Source organism: Trachurus japonicus, chromosome 20, assembly GCF_045865225.1.
Source record: "Trachurus japonicus isolate A0001 chromosome 20, Traja_1.0".
Lineage (NCBI taxonomy): Eukaryota > Metazoa > Chordata > Actinopteri > Carangiformes > Carangidae > Trachurus > Trachurus japonicus.
In genome coordinates this window covers 22,043,913-22,058,113 of record NC_140926.1, presented here as the reverse complement: position 1 = coordinate 22,058,113, position 14,201 = coordinate 22,043,913, and the positions used below count along the sequence as shown (strand labels likewise).

General features: G+C 42.9%; 1 protein-coding gene across 2 annotated transcripts in view; it reads left to right on the top strand.

The window, feature by feature from the left end:
* Positions 1–14,201, top strand: part of LOC146966879 (cadherin-7-like) — a 157,306-nt gene that overhangs the window by 38,978 nt on the left and 104,127 nt on the right. Inside the window, exon 1 of one of the 2 annotated variants that reach the window (XM_085762611.1) lies at positions 4,652–4,779. The exons of the other annotated variant lie outside the window; for it this stretch is intronic. The gene's annotated coding sequence lies outside the window, so the exon portion shown is untranslated. Of the gene's footprint in view, positions 1–4,651; positions 4,780–14,201 lie in introns of those variants that run through there. 2 annotated transcript variants of the gene reach the window in all.

Below are 14,201 nucleotides of genomic sequence, written 5' to 3'. Positions count from 1 at the left end.
TGGGTTCTTGATTTCTCACCAAAGCAATCTTCTGATGACTATCCACTGTGTTGCTTGAAATTATCACTTGCTTTGAAATTTGATCAGCAATAGCTAGCTAGCTAATTCAGAACATTTTAGATTCAAGCTTCTTTAAAGCAGAAGTAAGCGATCCAGTCGTTTTGGCTAACTTCCTGTCAGCGGATGGAGTTAGCAGTCCCCGTCCTCGTCCCTACGTCACCACATTCACGCGCATCCCTTGGCTGCACACACAGAGAGGTCCGCCCCTTTATGCCGTTCTCTCTCCTCATTGGATAAAGGTTGTAGGATACAAGGAAAGTTTTCTCCTGGGCTTACAGCAGAGCAGAGTGACTGACAGACCCGTGTTTCAGACCAAACACTCTATAGAAGTGATTGCTGTCGGAAGATAGAACTATTTAAGACTTATATTAACACAAAAATTCCGCTTACTTCTGCTTTAATTCTGTCTTCAAGCACAGACGTTGAAAATTGTCTGGGGTGGCTCGTGACTAGAAATAGAAAGGCCAGACTGAACATTTCTTTTTGGGAGCCGTTTTGTTAATTTTCAGTCGGTAAAGAGCTGCTTCAAGCGTGGGCATGGACGTGAGCTCGAACAATGATGCACGGCATGCACAGCACTCATGTCACTATGAAATCAGAAGAATAGCGGGATAAATTACAAATCGGGAGCAGGGCAGGAGAAAGGGTTAAAAATAGGGAGACTCCCACATTGGCAGGTATGGCTCCCCGAATGTGGAAATAAAGCATAATCTGCTAAATTGCTTCTAACCTTGTTAGCTATGCATATTAGCACATTAAGCAATTAACATGCTGTTAATCATTCCTCAGACTTTTCCCTCTGTAATATAGGTTGAAATGTTGAAATGCTCCTAGCCTTTATGTAGCTGAATTAGGTTACTGTATTGTATTGGTTGCAACCAATTAATTAAATGCCTTTTCACAAAAATAAAAAAAGGGTCATTCACCTATTGAATTGACAATCCTGTAAAGACATCATCCGATCATTTGAACACCACGAACAAATTCTGGGGGGTCATCTGCCCTCCCCCCTCTGTGTTTACCCCTCTTGTACACGAATCGCGTGTGCTCAGAGCCAGAGTTTATGCTAGCTTGCAGTTGCTGAGCGAACTTTTTGTGTTCAGGCGCTCTGGAGGTGAAGTCCTAAGAAAGGGGCTTGGACTTTTGAATTGTATATTTTCAAAATGTAGCCTCAAACCATTTTTTTCTAGCATCAGGATCTCCTACGCTACCTTTAAGGTTACATTACATGCCAACATTGCTTAATTCTTTCTTTACACTTTTTTTTTTTTTTTGAGAATCTTAGAAAAAAAGGCTTTAAATCTCTTTTACTACAGTGCCCCTGTAGATACTAAGTTAACAATAGTGGAGATATCAAAGCTTGAACGGCCTGCCCTCAAGTTAGCTTGGCTATAATTTGACAATCACAGCAAGGGGAAGGGGTGTTAAGCAAACAAGTCACCTAAAGCCAGGGGCCACGAGGGAAATCAACTATTTAAAAAGGACAATTTTGGCAGCTTCATCCTTAATTGTCAAGCAACACAGGTAATTTAATAATTATCTATTCTTTTTTCCCTCGCTCCTGGGGGTTTAGTCCATTACGATTCAGAGTTAGGATGCAGCATCATTTTAAACAATGGAGGTTTTCCACAGTTAACAACAGATGTTTGTTCCTATTTCCCAGTTTTGAACACAATCTCCTGCTCCTGCTGTAAAGTCAATTTTTCCTTTGTGTCTTTTTGAAACAATGCCTTACTTTATATTCACTTTCTGTGTTCAAGAAGTACAAAAAAAAAAGATTGGTAATGTATTTTGTTCTGTTTGCCCTCCACCCACTGACTCAGCAAGTGTTCTTGGCTCATGCAATCCCATTCACATAAAGATGGAAAGAAAATTTAATGGGGGGAATAGAAACTCCTGGAGTTAATGAGAAACATTTGAAATATGCCCGATAAGAAGAAGAAGACCCGTTATACTTCTCGGTTTTCTACTAGCATTCATTACCAAGTGTATTCAGTCAACCCAGCTCCTCATGCATGCCTTAGTATTCCCATCTGACACTTGTTGGTTGATTGAGTCTATTAGATTATCTCAGTTCATTTCCTTTCCTTGAGATTGGGGCTCACTTCTGTCACCAGCAGGACGGCTCAGGCACAATGGGAGCGCTGGATTTGGCCTGACAGGACTGCATTTGATTTTCAGGATCAGGGCGCTTCACCTGACGCAAACACCACCTGGGTTGTTGGCTGTGCTGTTTGTGCTCACCTGTGTCTTGCAAGAGAGACAGAGAGGGAAAAAAAGCACAGCTTGTTTTCTTGTTACATGGTGGCCAGGAAACACGGGGGCTTGTTGAAGCAAACAGAATGCAGATGCTTGTGGTGTGGGAAAAAGAAAGAAGGAAGGAAGAGGCACAAGCAGATGAAGGGATGAGGGGATAACAAGCTCTTTGCCAACCAGGCAACCATGAGTGCCATTGCTCTGCTGGAGTGAATGCAACAGGCCTGGGTTTTTCAGCCTGACTACTGGAGCATGTGAACACACATCTTCCCCGCCATGGGAGAGGAGACTGTCATGACAAAGCCAATGCCTTTTCCTCTTATTTTTTTTCTTTCACTGTCCTCTCCTGCTCCTCATCTATGTCTCTGTCTCATCCTGTCCTCATTTCTGTCTTGTTTGTGCTTCCTCTCCGGTTCTCTTTCTTTATTTCTCCTCCATTGTATGTAACACAAGGTGACATTATTTCCTCCTCTTTTTTCAGAATGGAAAGAAAAGCATCTGGGTGATATGTAGTCAAGGCTGGCTGTCAAAGCTTGGAATGTGTGCCACCTTTCAAGGAAATTCTAATTGAAAAGCCAACCTCTGGAGGTACGACAAATAAACTAGTGATGAATGAACTAGAAAGAGAACTGATTTGATATGTAACTGCACTCAGCTTTTCTTAAATGATTGTGCATTTTAATATGAAGAAATAAAATGAGAGTTTCACCTGAGAATATCAATTGTATAATATTCTACTAAAATCCATCCTTTTGTTTAAACACTCGTCCTCTGTAGACTTTAAAGGTGGAATTAGAAAGTATGCAAATTGAAACTCCTTTGCAGACAGAAGCGGATGTATTCACCTTGGATTTATCGCAGTTATAATAGGTAAAAGGAAAAAAAATAAAATTAAAATATCAATAAAAAGAAACCTGCAGAAAATTATTCCTCCATCTCGTGTGCTGTGTTCAAAATTGTATGTAAATATGGCTTAATTACACTTTTAGCTTTCATAAACAGGTTTCACTTAGCTCACATAGCTGTGGTTATATTCCTTCTAGAAAATGTGACGTTTCCACTTTAACTGCAAATCGACTTGCACTGAAGCAACCCGTGTTAGCACTTAAGCTGCATCCTTTTCTGTCTGCTTTTATGAAAATCTCTTTTTTTTTCAGGCAAGTGCTAGGTCCTGTCCAGGACAAAGTCATAAAGCAAGCTTTGTCCAGAACAGTGTACTTTTTCAGGTCAAATGTGGTCGAAAGTGTGTAGAACTTACGTAGCACATGGCCAGCTGTTCTGAGTGATTTTAGTGGGGTCATCCCTATGTTCCCCGGGTCCTATGTTCCCCACTTTGTATGGGACAGGGGGACATAGGACCCTTTTTCTAAAAAAGGGTCCTATGTTCCCCACTTTTCCCCAAAAGGCAAGGCAAGGCAAGGCAATTTTATTTGTATAGCCCGTTTTTACAAACAGTTTGTCTCAAAGGGCTTTACATGGCATCATAACAACATCCACTGAGGAAAACTCCATGGAAAACCCTTTTAACAGGGAAAAATTGGAGAAACCTCAGGGTGAGCAACAGAGGAGGGATCCCTCACCCAGGACGGACAGACGTGCAATAGATGTTGTTACAGACAAGAAAACAGTTTATAGCTTAGAAAAAGGGTTCCCCAAAAGGACCCGGGGAACATCCAATTTTTGTACCCATACCTGGAAGTGGAGTTGTGACTTTGCAGATTTTTGCCTATTTTTGAGTGAGAAGTTGAGTTGTCCCATTGGTTGGGTTTAGGCAATGAAGAAAGTAGTTGGTTAAGTTTAGTAAAAAGACTCCCTTTTTAGTAATTTAGCTTTTGCAAAGCATTTTCCCTCTGTGAAACTGGCTCTGCATTGAGGTAAGCTAACACTCTGATGACCTCAGCGAAAGAGTAAGCTAAATTATTAGCTGAATATTCACTCTCTTTTTGGCTCCTAAATTTGTGAAAACTTGGCTCTTTGGCTGCTATAACTGCTAGTTGCTAACTTTGATTGTCGGCTGTTTGAGGTTTATAGGAAGCAAACACATGGGCTGCTAATTCTGTGAGTTTCAAGAGATAAAAAAAAATGGCAGGTGGGTTGAGAGAGCTCTCTGTGGATTTATTGGTGCCGGTGCCCATTTGGAATGCTTGAAATATTTCATATGATACTGGGTCAGTGAGAAATGAATGGCAGCCAGCAGAGTGTAAACAACAGGTTTCACCAAGTCAAGTGTATAGTATATTACAGTATATTGTAGAGGCTATGTTGACATGGAGGATCTCCACTGACAGCCTTATTTCCCTTTTGTGTGGATTTTGTAGGCGCAGATCAGTGTGTGAATTGAGAGTGCAGACCGAGCTGCCACGGCTCTCCCCGCTCGGTGACACACAGACCCGCTGAATACTAGCAAGTCGGTGTGTCATTAGGATTCGGATCAGGATGCTGTCTCAGTCGACACAAACTGAGGTGAATGAACATGTCTGTCTGCAGTGAGACATTTCTCTTTCAGAACCTGCTGTGACGCGTCTGGAGGGAAATTGCTGAGAATGACCTCTGTGCTTGTCTGTTATCTACACCTCCTCTCAATCTCAAGTATTTACCTAGATTTTTTCCCCCTCTTTATTAAGGGTTCTCTCTCTTCTGTCTCGATCTTTCTCCAGGAGGGAGTGAATGTCACTTTACAACTAGATGTGCTTTGCATAAGTGGTATTGCTCGACGCCGTATGCGGGATGCCACAAGTTCATGATAAACTTTCAGTAACATTGATTATTCACATAGATGCACGAGATTGTCCTTGAAGAATGACTGTCTCTGCAGTGTTGGCAGACAGTGTCACCAACCACCAAGTCATAATTTTGCTTGCGTGCAAAATTGCATCTGCAAGCATGACAACATTTTCAACACACTGTATATCAATGAGGATTAAGACAATTTATATATGGGTGGTGGTGGTGGGGGGGTGGATGCAGCTGCACCATGCTCTGCAGTAGCTCCCCATGAGGAAACATGAGGAAAAAAATAAAATACCCTAAAAAAAGGGAATGGGGTTGATAAAAACCTGTTACAGTAAATTATTCGAAGTCTAACCCTCTGGAAGACAAGTTCTAAGCTGCAACTCAGCAAGATTGCCATTCCTCCCCCGTAATCTATTTAACCCTCGGGGGAGCAGGAGTGGTATGGGCTAAATTAGTGTAATCTGAATGAGGTTGGTTTCTTGAATATGGTGGTTTCAGCCAGTGAGGGATTGCATCCGCCTCTGGCTCCTGCGGCCTGACAGACAATGAGGATATGACCATCTGAATCGATACAGCCAATCCACCATGATTAGGTCATCCATTAGTTCACTTGATCTTTCGACCCTCTTACATTGCATCTGATGAAAATGTAATCACTCAATACTTGCTGGATGATTAGTCCAAATCCCTGCTTCTCAAAGAGGAGGAGCAGGAATGTTTTGATGCAGCATATGCAAATAAGCCCGAGCTTTTGTATTTTGGTCATGGTGATGGAGTCAGGGGGACGTTAACTCCCCGGCCTTGTCCCTTGAACATCAAGGCCCTCTCTGTTGCCTCAGATCCCCGGCTCTCTGCCAGCTCTATGAACTCCACGTAGTGAAATCCATGTTCACACAACTGTGTGCTGTGCAAAGCTCACAGTGGCTGAAACAAACACTGATCCTGATGTGTCTGGGCTTACTAGACTAGCGGGAAAAAAAAAAAAAAATCAATCAACCAAAAGAATAAAAATAAAAACAATTAAAGGCACCATTTTAACTTGTGTGCAAATGTCTCCGTGCAATTACGGAGCGGAGAAGGAGTCAGAGATGAATTAGAACAACCGCTAAATGGAATTCAATTTGAAGATAAATCAGGATCCCACTGTCAAGATCACGGTGTGAAAAAGGTCACCGGCTTTTGAATCATTGCTCCGACGACGCTAAAGAACCCGAGGGGGCCGACCGCTGTGCCGAGAGCGCCACTTTAATGAACTTAAAAAAACTTGAATCAAAATGAATTAAACAGCAAAACACGCGGACATTTCCACATATCACTGTGGATTTTCTTATCTGCATCTACATAATAACAGGAACTGCATTGTGGGTGTGCGTGCGTAGGCTATACGTGCTCTTGCGTGTCTTTCATCATTATTCTCCCGCTCTTGTTTACCGTGCCCGACTCCATCCGAGCGGTGATGTTCTGAAAAAGCAAACACATGTTATGACAGCTCTTTTAGCTGTGAGCACAGCAACATGTTGTTGTTTTTTTTTTCTTTTTAAATGTCCACTGGGGAAATCAATACCTTGTTTAGAGCTGAAATTGGCCAGTCAATGTTACAATCATCTGTTTCCAATGACAGTGAAAGGCAGTTACTGGAATTATAATGTCAACTGTCTGTTAGCAGGTCAGAGATTGACCAGCAATTAACATCACTGATCAATTTATCCACTTATATTTTGCTGTTATAAGCATCAACACATACTGTACTGTAGGGGAGAACGGGGTAAGATGAGCCAGTGGGTAAGATGAGCCACCCCTTGTTTCTAGGAAACCATAACAAAAATTGAGCATGTGACCAAATATTTAGGAAGATGGCATCATTTCATGGAGTCTGTGAAGAACCACATTGGTAAAGTGGTTTGACATTTATGTCCAAAAAAACATTTTTCCCTCTCGAAAGTGAATTTCGTCGATCATAAGTTTCATGATAATTGTGTTTAGACCAAAAGAGATCATTATAAATTTGTTTTATACATGAGTTGTGGTATCTATGAACTACATTATGAGGTAGTAAACCTAGCATGAAACTGCACCATTTTAGCTGTGGGGAGTAGTAAAGTCAATATGGTAGCGGTGGGGTAAGTTGAGCCACCTGCCCTATACATTTATGAATGTATTTTGTCTGTATATGTCCTAATTATTAATTCAAGGTTCTGGATGTTTATGATTACAGTAAGTATGTTCCTGAAAACAGGAAAAGTTGGCCAAGCTTTACTTCCAAAGAGAAAAATGAGGGATTCTTCCCAAGATGCCACGAAATCGCACAACTCCCCAAACCTCAGTGAGTTGGTCTCAGCAGGAAGTCCCAGCAGTTTGTATTAACCTGCAACCTGGACAGGTGGAACGTTAAGTAAAGGGGGAGGTGGGAGATGGATGGAAGGAAAGGAGGGGGGTTGAACACTTTTTTTGAACATGCTATATTTTAAAAACAGTTATGATTACACTCATTCTGTTTGTTTGTGGGGATGCACAACATCCTGAAATATATGCAGATATGTTAGTTAGCAACAAAACTACATTTGTCTTGATGTAGAGATCCTGAATATAAAAAGTGGCTCATCTTACCCCACTCTCCTATCCAGCATCCAGGGCCGTTGTCTAGGGGAGAAAGGTGATGATAATTCTAGGGGCCCAGCGCCCAGTGGGGCCCACAAAAAACCCCAGTAGTCTAATCTTTGTATGACTGATTTATTCTGCATAAGACACTGACTAATACTCATAGTAATGCTGCAATAACATCAAAACTAAGTAGGCTAAATAAAAAATGATAATACATACGTAGTCTAAGAAAGAAAAGTGGAAAAGTCAGGGGGTAGGGGCCCACTTTAGTATTCTTTAATGGGACCCAGAATTCCTAGCAACGGCCCTGCCAGCATCGTTGCTACTCTATCCCATCACTGTTGGTCTTGAGCAGGGAAAAAAAGGCCCATTAAGTGGTGTGAAACAGGGGAGCAGATAACTGTAGGCCAGGTGAGCGGAGGTCAGAGCATCCTGACGGGGGTGATGGCGGTCGGCGGGGGTGGGGGGAGGAGGTGTAATGTAGAGGCACGGCGGTTAAATGCCGGGGGCCGGCCGTGGGATCCACAGGGGAGCGGGACGCCTGCCACATCACCCCGGGCATCTCTTGACCGTGCCTGATTGATGGGGAAGAGCTGACGAGCCGGGCTCCCAATGTCACTCTCCAATTAAATAACTCTCACCGCTGAACTGCTGCACCCCCCCCCCACCCCACCAACACACACACACCCTCCTCCCTCCTGCGATAAACCTCCCCTTTCTCCTCCCTTTCACCTCTCCCTCTATTATCACACACCCACTCCACCGCTGCACTCTGTCTCCGTATTTCCTTTAAGTTGAGTTCTTACTCAGCTGCACATGCTCTCCCTCCTTTTTATCTTGTCATCACCCACCCTTTACTTCCTCTCTCTTTACCGCCTGAAATATTATTCTTCTCCTCTGGAGTTTATCCTTTTCTCTCTCTCTCTCTCTCTATCTCTTTTGTTAAACCTGTGCATTGTCCAGTTAGTATCGTGAATTTCAGCTTTTCTAACTGCTCTTCCAGGTATGACAGACAGAGGCTGCTCTTTCTATTAGTTTGGGTCAGCGCCTCTTTCCTAAATGACAGAGGAGAGGAGACAAAAAAAGAAAAGAGCAAAAAGAGCATCGCTGTTCTAATGTATTCTGTCTCCGAGATGCAACGAGCATGGAGAGGAATACAAAGACTGCATAATGCTTTTGTGACTAATGCCCTGTTTTGTCTGTGTGTGTGTTTTTTTTAAAAGAGAAACGTAATGTGAGAACAGTTGCAAAAAAATGTAAAGTGTAAAACCTACCTGCACAAAACAAATGAGTTCAAACTCCATTAATCTGTCAGGTCTGGAGAAGGAGAAAGAGGAGGAAGAGAAGGAAGATATTCTTACGCTATTAAGCAGAGAGGCTGCTGCACACAGCCTATACTCTACTGTATATGTTCTCTCACTAATTAGGGAAGTAACTAATACTGGCTGGCTACAATTGGTTTGTGTGTGAGGTGCTGTAGTTTGGAGAGGGCCAGACTCGTGCTGCATTCTTCTGTCACCACGGGAGCTCAGTTTGCTGCTAATTGGATGAAAAACAAAAACTGAATAGAAATGGGAGCTATGCGGAAATGCACTGGGAAAAAAATGTATATTTGAAAATTAAATTGGGATAGAGTAAATCATACAGGGGAGAAAGAGTAAAAAAAAAAAAAAAAGCATCAACTTTTACAACTTGAAATCATCTTTTTTTTTTATATGAACACTTCCTCATTTCTCTCAGGATTTAATTAATTCTCAAGGTGAACCGGGGGCGGGAGGTGGTGGTGGTTGGTGGTGGTGTTGGATGGGTGAGAATACTAAATTCCTTTTCCTCTGGTTGAAGGCGTCAAGAATCTCGTATTGATTTTTTTTTTCTTTTCACCGCCGAGGCAGTCATTTAACAGTACACATGCCATCTGCTGCCAAAAAACTTGGCAGGTTGGTGAGAATCCGGCTCCACATCTAGTCTGCCAGAAACGCTGCGTGTGTCCCTGGCTCCAACCTCGCCAACTTATTTTGGTCAAACTATTTCGATGGGCTCCCTCCACAGTACTCCTCAGTAAGGGGGTCTGTGGGCTCAGGCAGGCGAGAGCGTTTCTCCCGTGGATCTGGTCTATGGTCTGGTCTGGTCTGGTCCGGCGCGCGGAGTCCTCCTCGCAGCTGCTGCATGCGCGTCTCCTCCACTGTTGACTATGCAAGAGGAGAGAGACGGAGGGAGAGCGAGAGATAGATGAACACCCCCCCTCTAAAAAAAAAAAAAAAACCTGCAGCTGGGGGGTGTTGTGTTCTCTGCACAGAGGCAGCACTGCGCAGGATGTACGGAGGGAGAGGGAGAGAGAGACGGAGGGAGGGAGAGAGAGGAGGAGGAGGAGAGAGGGAGTCAGACTTGCCACATCCCTGCCAAGGGTGAGCATTTACGCGCGATCCGGTACCCGATCTCCAGCAGAGCCCTGCTCCACACAGACACCGGGACTAATTTCACCATGCAAACTTTTTTTTTCTCTTCCATTTTTTGACATAAGCTCCTTTTTTTATTTCCTCCTGTTTGGTGCGTGGAGTTGGAGGGAAAATAAATAAATAAATGACGGCTTAACTTTTACACCCAGACACCATCTGTGAAGTTATTCCATCTTCTCTCTCTCTGGGTGAGTGTGAGGACAGTTGCAATCATCATCATGTGTCGTGTTGTCTTTTCTTTTCTTTCTTTTCCCCATTTCCCCCACAATGCGCCTCGATCAGTTCATTTTATGGTCTGCTTAGGTATTCTGTGCATTATTTTGTCCCGTCGCTTATTCTGTAATTAGTATTCCGTGGACACAGGTTCCCTGCGGCGGTCGCTCACAGAGATGTTGACTGTCGGTGTGTGTGTGTGTGTTTGTGTGTGTGTTTTTCGTGCTGCCCGATTCCAATCATGTGCTCATTTTCCGCCATCCGCGATCTGCTTCTGCTATATTCCTCCAAAACCCTTGAAGTTGTTGAGATGTTTAATCGATTTGAGTAAGTGAAGCGAGATGTTTTCTTTTTTATTTATTATTTTTTTTATTGAATTTATTTCTCTGGAAAGCGTCTCCGGTAGATTTGGGAACAGGTGCGCCTTACCAACTTTTCTTTCCGCCCCCCATCCTGCGTTTTTTTTTTTTTTTTGCAGGTGTTGATGGCTAATGCGCAATGATTGATACTTAACAGCAGGGTTAAAGCAGTCAGGTCACATCAGTGCGCAAGTCCGACCTGAGGGGGGGTAACCTGCTGATTTACACTGCAAAGAGTCTCCCAGTGCAGAACTAAGCAGCACATTTTCTAGTTTTGGAAAAGAAGTAGGAAAAAAACTGCACTGACATAAAAAAAAAAACCTGGAACTTATTTCTCAGCCAGTCAGGAAGTCTAATAATCTGCACCTTTTTTTCTTTTTTCTTTTTAACCCATGCAGAGATACCTCCACATGCATGCAACCAGTAACTGCAGTGTGGAAGCATCCCAGAAACTGACACTAAGGGTCAGTGCAGAATAAACTATCCTTTAAAGATGTTGTTTTTTTTTCCCTTTGCAGCAACATGCATCAATTTATTTGGGATCTGACTGTGCAAAATGATTTACTTGTGCTGCTTGCAGTTCTGTAGCCCTGTAAAGCCGTGAGCTCACCACAGTTGGCGGAACACACAGCGTGATATAGTGTGTTGCACAAGACATCATCTGTATTTGCACTAAGATTTCCTGCTATATTATAATGTTGCTGCAGAGACACAGAGGGATTATGTTAACTCTCACTTTAAGGACTTCTCAAGAATATTGTTCCGGCAACTTTTTTAGCCCCTGTCTTTTTCTTTTCTTTTTTTTTTTTTTTTTAGAAAAAACACATCCAAATCTAACTCTTGCATATTTTCATACACTGTTTTTTTTCCCAATTACATACCTCCCTCAAGTAGAAGAGTCAACACCATCCTCAGCTGCACATCTGTTGTCAGATGTTGCTTTGCATCTTTGTTTTCTCTCCTGCATGCGCAGCTGGAGAAACGTGCACATCGACGCTCAGCTTCAGATCTGCTATAGTGACTATAGGATGTGAGATGAATTCAAAATGAATGCAAGATGAGGTGTTGATAAGTCTGTGAGTTAGGGGAGACCACCCTTCACCCACAGGACTTAGGTTCAAGCTCCTGCGTCAGCAAGGAGCCTGTTGTCGTAAGTGTCCTTGAGAGAAACACTGAAGCCCGGCCATCTCTTGTTGTTTGTGTTGTGTGGCTCAGCAACGAGGCTGACCCTGCTTTGGAATGAAAAGAGACAAAGACGGACTAACTGCAAACATTTTTAAACCTTTTTTTAAAGAAATAGAGAGCTTAAAATGTCACCAAAACACAGCGTGTGTGTGTGTGTGTTGCAGCCAGCAAATGATTCCAGATTAAGAGGAATATACTGACATGACTCCATGAAGTGTTTCAAAGCAAAAAATTAACTTCAGTTACAGTTTGTGTTGTGTATTCTGGCCCACGAGTGACTCCACGCTGAACGTACACAATGATGGGGGAGAGTATGGATCAAAGGAAGCATGTGACTGGTTACTGAGCGCTGTAGCACTGGTAATCCTGTTGTGAGACTGGCAAATGGGATTAGGACACAGTGTGTAAAAGAAACAGAGCCGGGGGATGACTGCGGGGCTTTACATTCACGGCTTTATCTTCACATTTTCACTTAATTTAGCGTCATCACTTTGACACTGGCTACCACAGAGGCTGCTTCCCCTCCCATATGGACTTTGAGCATCGCGATAGACTGGTGTTGTTTGACTGATGCAGCCAAAATGAGGATGTTTTGTGCTGATATTTGAATATTTTTTATTTTTTTAAAGAAAGAACCATTTCTGTTTTTAACTGCGGGGCGGAAAACCGACTGAAACATGTAAAACATTTGGTACCAAAACATTAGCAGTGCTTTAAGGCAGTGTGACCCACCCCAGCTATTCAACAGAAGGGTAAAAGAGCCTTTAGATTAAGAATAATAGACAGTTTGATATCTGAGGATAAAAGCATTCTGTATTCTCCCTTATGCATGCCCATCCTTAGGGTTTGACTGTTTTTCTCAGTTTTGGCTGAATAGTTGGAGACAATAAGGTCTTTTTTTGTGCTTTTTTTTTTTGATAACTCTGCCCAGTGTGAAGCACAGCTCCCACTATGTGAGTTTTGTTGTCACCCCACTGAGTGTTTTACTGCCCACTGTCAATCACCTGACCCCAACAGGAAGAGGAAGTGTGTAAAAGCCCCTGTGAAGCAGCTCCATCTCTTTGTCTGCTGCTAATTTCAAGCTAGATTTGACACCGTACTCCTTAATTTTTTGAAAATGACAAACCCTTTTAAAATGTATTGAAATAACACGTTTTCCCTGCAGCATGATCCGCCTCATAATTCCAACAAATCAACTGGCCCGTAAATCAGCGAAAAAGCCATTTAATAAAAAAAAAAAAAGCCAATATCTGCCTTATTGAGCACACGGCCGCACTCACAACTACATTAGTGTTATCTCCACTGACTCCACATCTCCTGTTGTGTTCAGGGTCCAGTGAAATGAGAAGCATTAACTCGGTTGTCCGTTCGTCTTGAACTGACCCTTCACTCCCCTGATGGGATCTTCTCTTCCCACAATACCACGGCTGCAACCTGCCTTCACAAGTCGTGGCTGCCCCGAAGCCAGATCTGCTCCACTTTCCCACCTCTACCATTAAATTGTCATGCGGAGGCAGTGACTTTGGATCTGTGTGCAGATGTGTGTGAGTGTGCGTATGTGCGTGTGCTGCAGTCTTATAAATCTTGAGGACGTGGCTATTTTTCTGGGGATTGACTAATTGATCAAACCACCAATCAAAGAGCAAAAGCAGACGAGGATGAGTGTCTCTGCAGCTTCTTGGCTGAAGTTTTATCTTGTTTGTGTGGAAAAAAAATCAAAAAGCGGGATGCTTTCATCAAGGATTTCGAGCCTTTTCAAAATAAATTCTCACACGATCAGGATGCATCTCACAAACATGTCTGTCTAGGTGACAATCATGCTGCTGGTATTTATTTCCTCGTTAATTATTAGCACTGGGTAATGACTTTGCCATGAAGAAATAACAGCAAATCACTTCCAACAGGATGTGTGGGGAGTTGTGTTTGTGGGGTGGGGGGGTCAGGGGGGTCGGGGGGTGGGAAGGGGCACAGACAGAGGAAGTAAAATGAGAAGTGCTGAACGTGAGTGGGTTGAAAGAGGTCACTGTATGCCAAAGCAATTACCGTCTTGGTCCGGGACCCTGCCAATACTCTGTGTTGAGGAGAGAGTGGAAAGAGATGGAGAGGTCAGCGAGGAAATAAACATACATAGTCTACTCTGCCCTACAAAGGCAAAGTGCAGTATCTGCATTTTTTCATTTTTTTTTTTTTGACCAATCAGAAGTGTGGCATATTCTCTTCAATCTGGTACAATTTGATATTGGTGCTGCTAATATTTCCAGAGTTATTGGGCTTTTTATTTTGCTGTCCATCCAAAAAAGCACTGTGAAACCAAGGCAAAGTGCAGTATCTGCAAAGA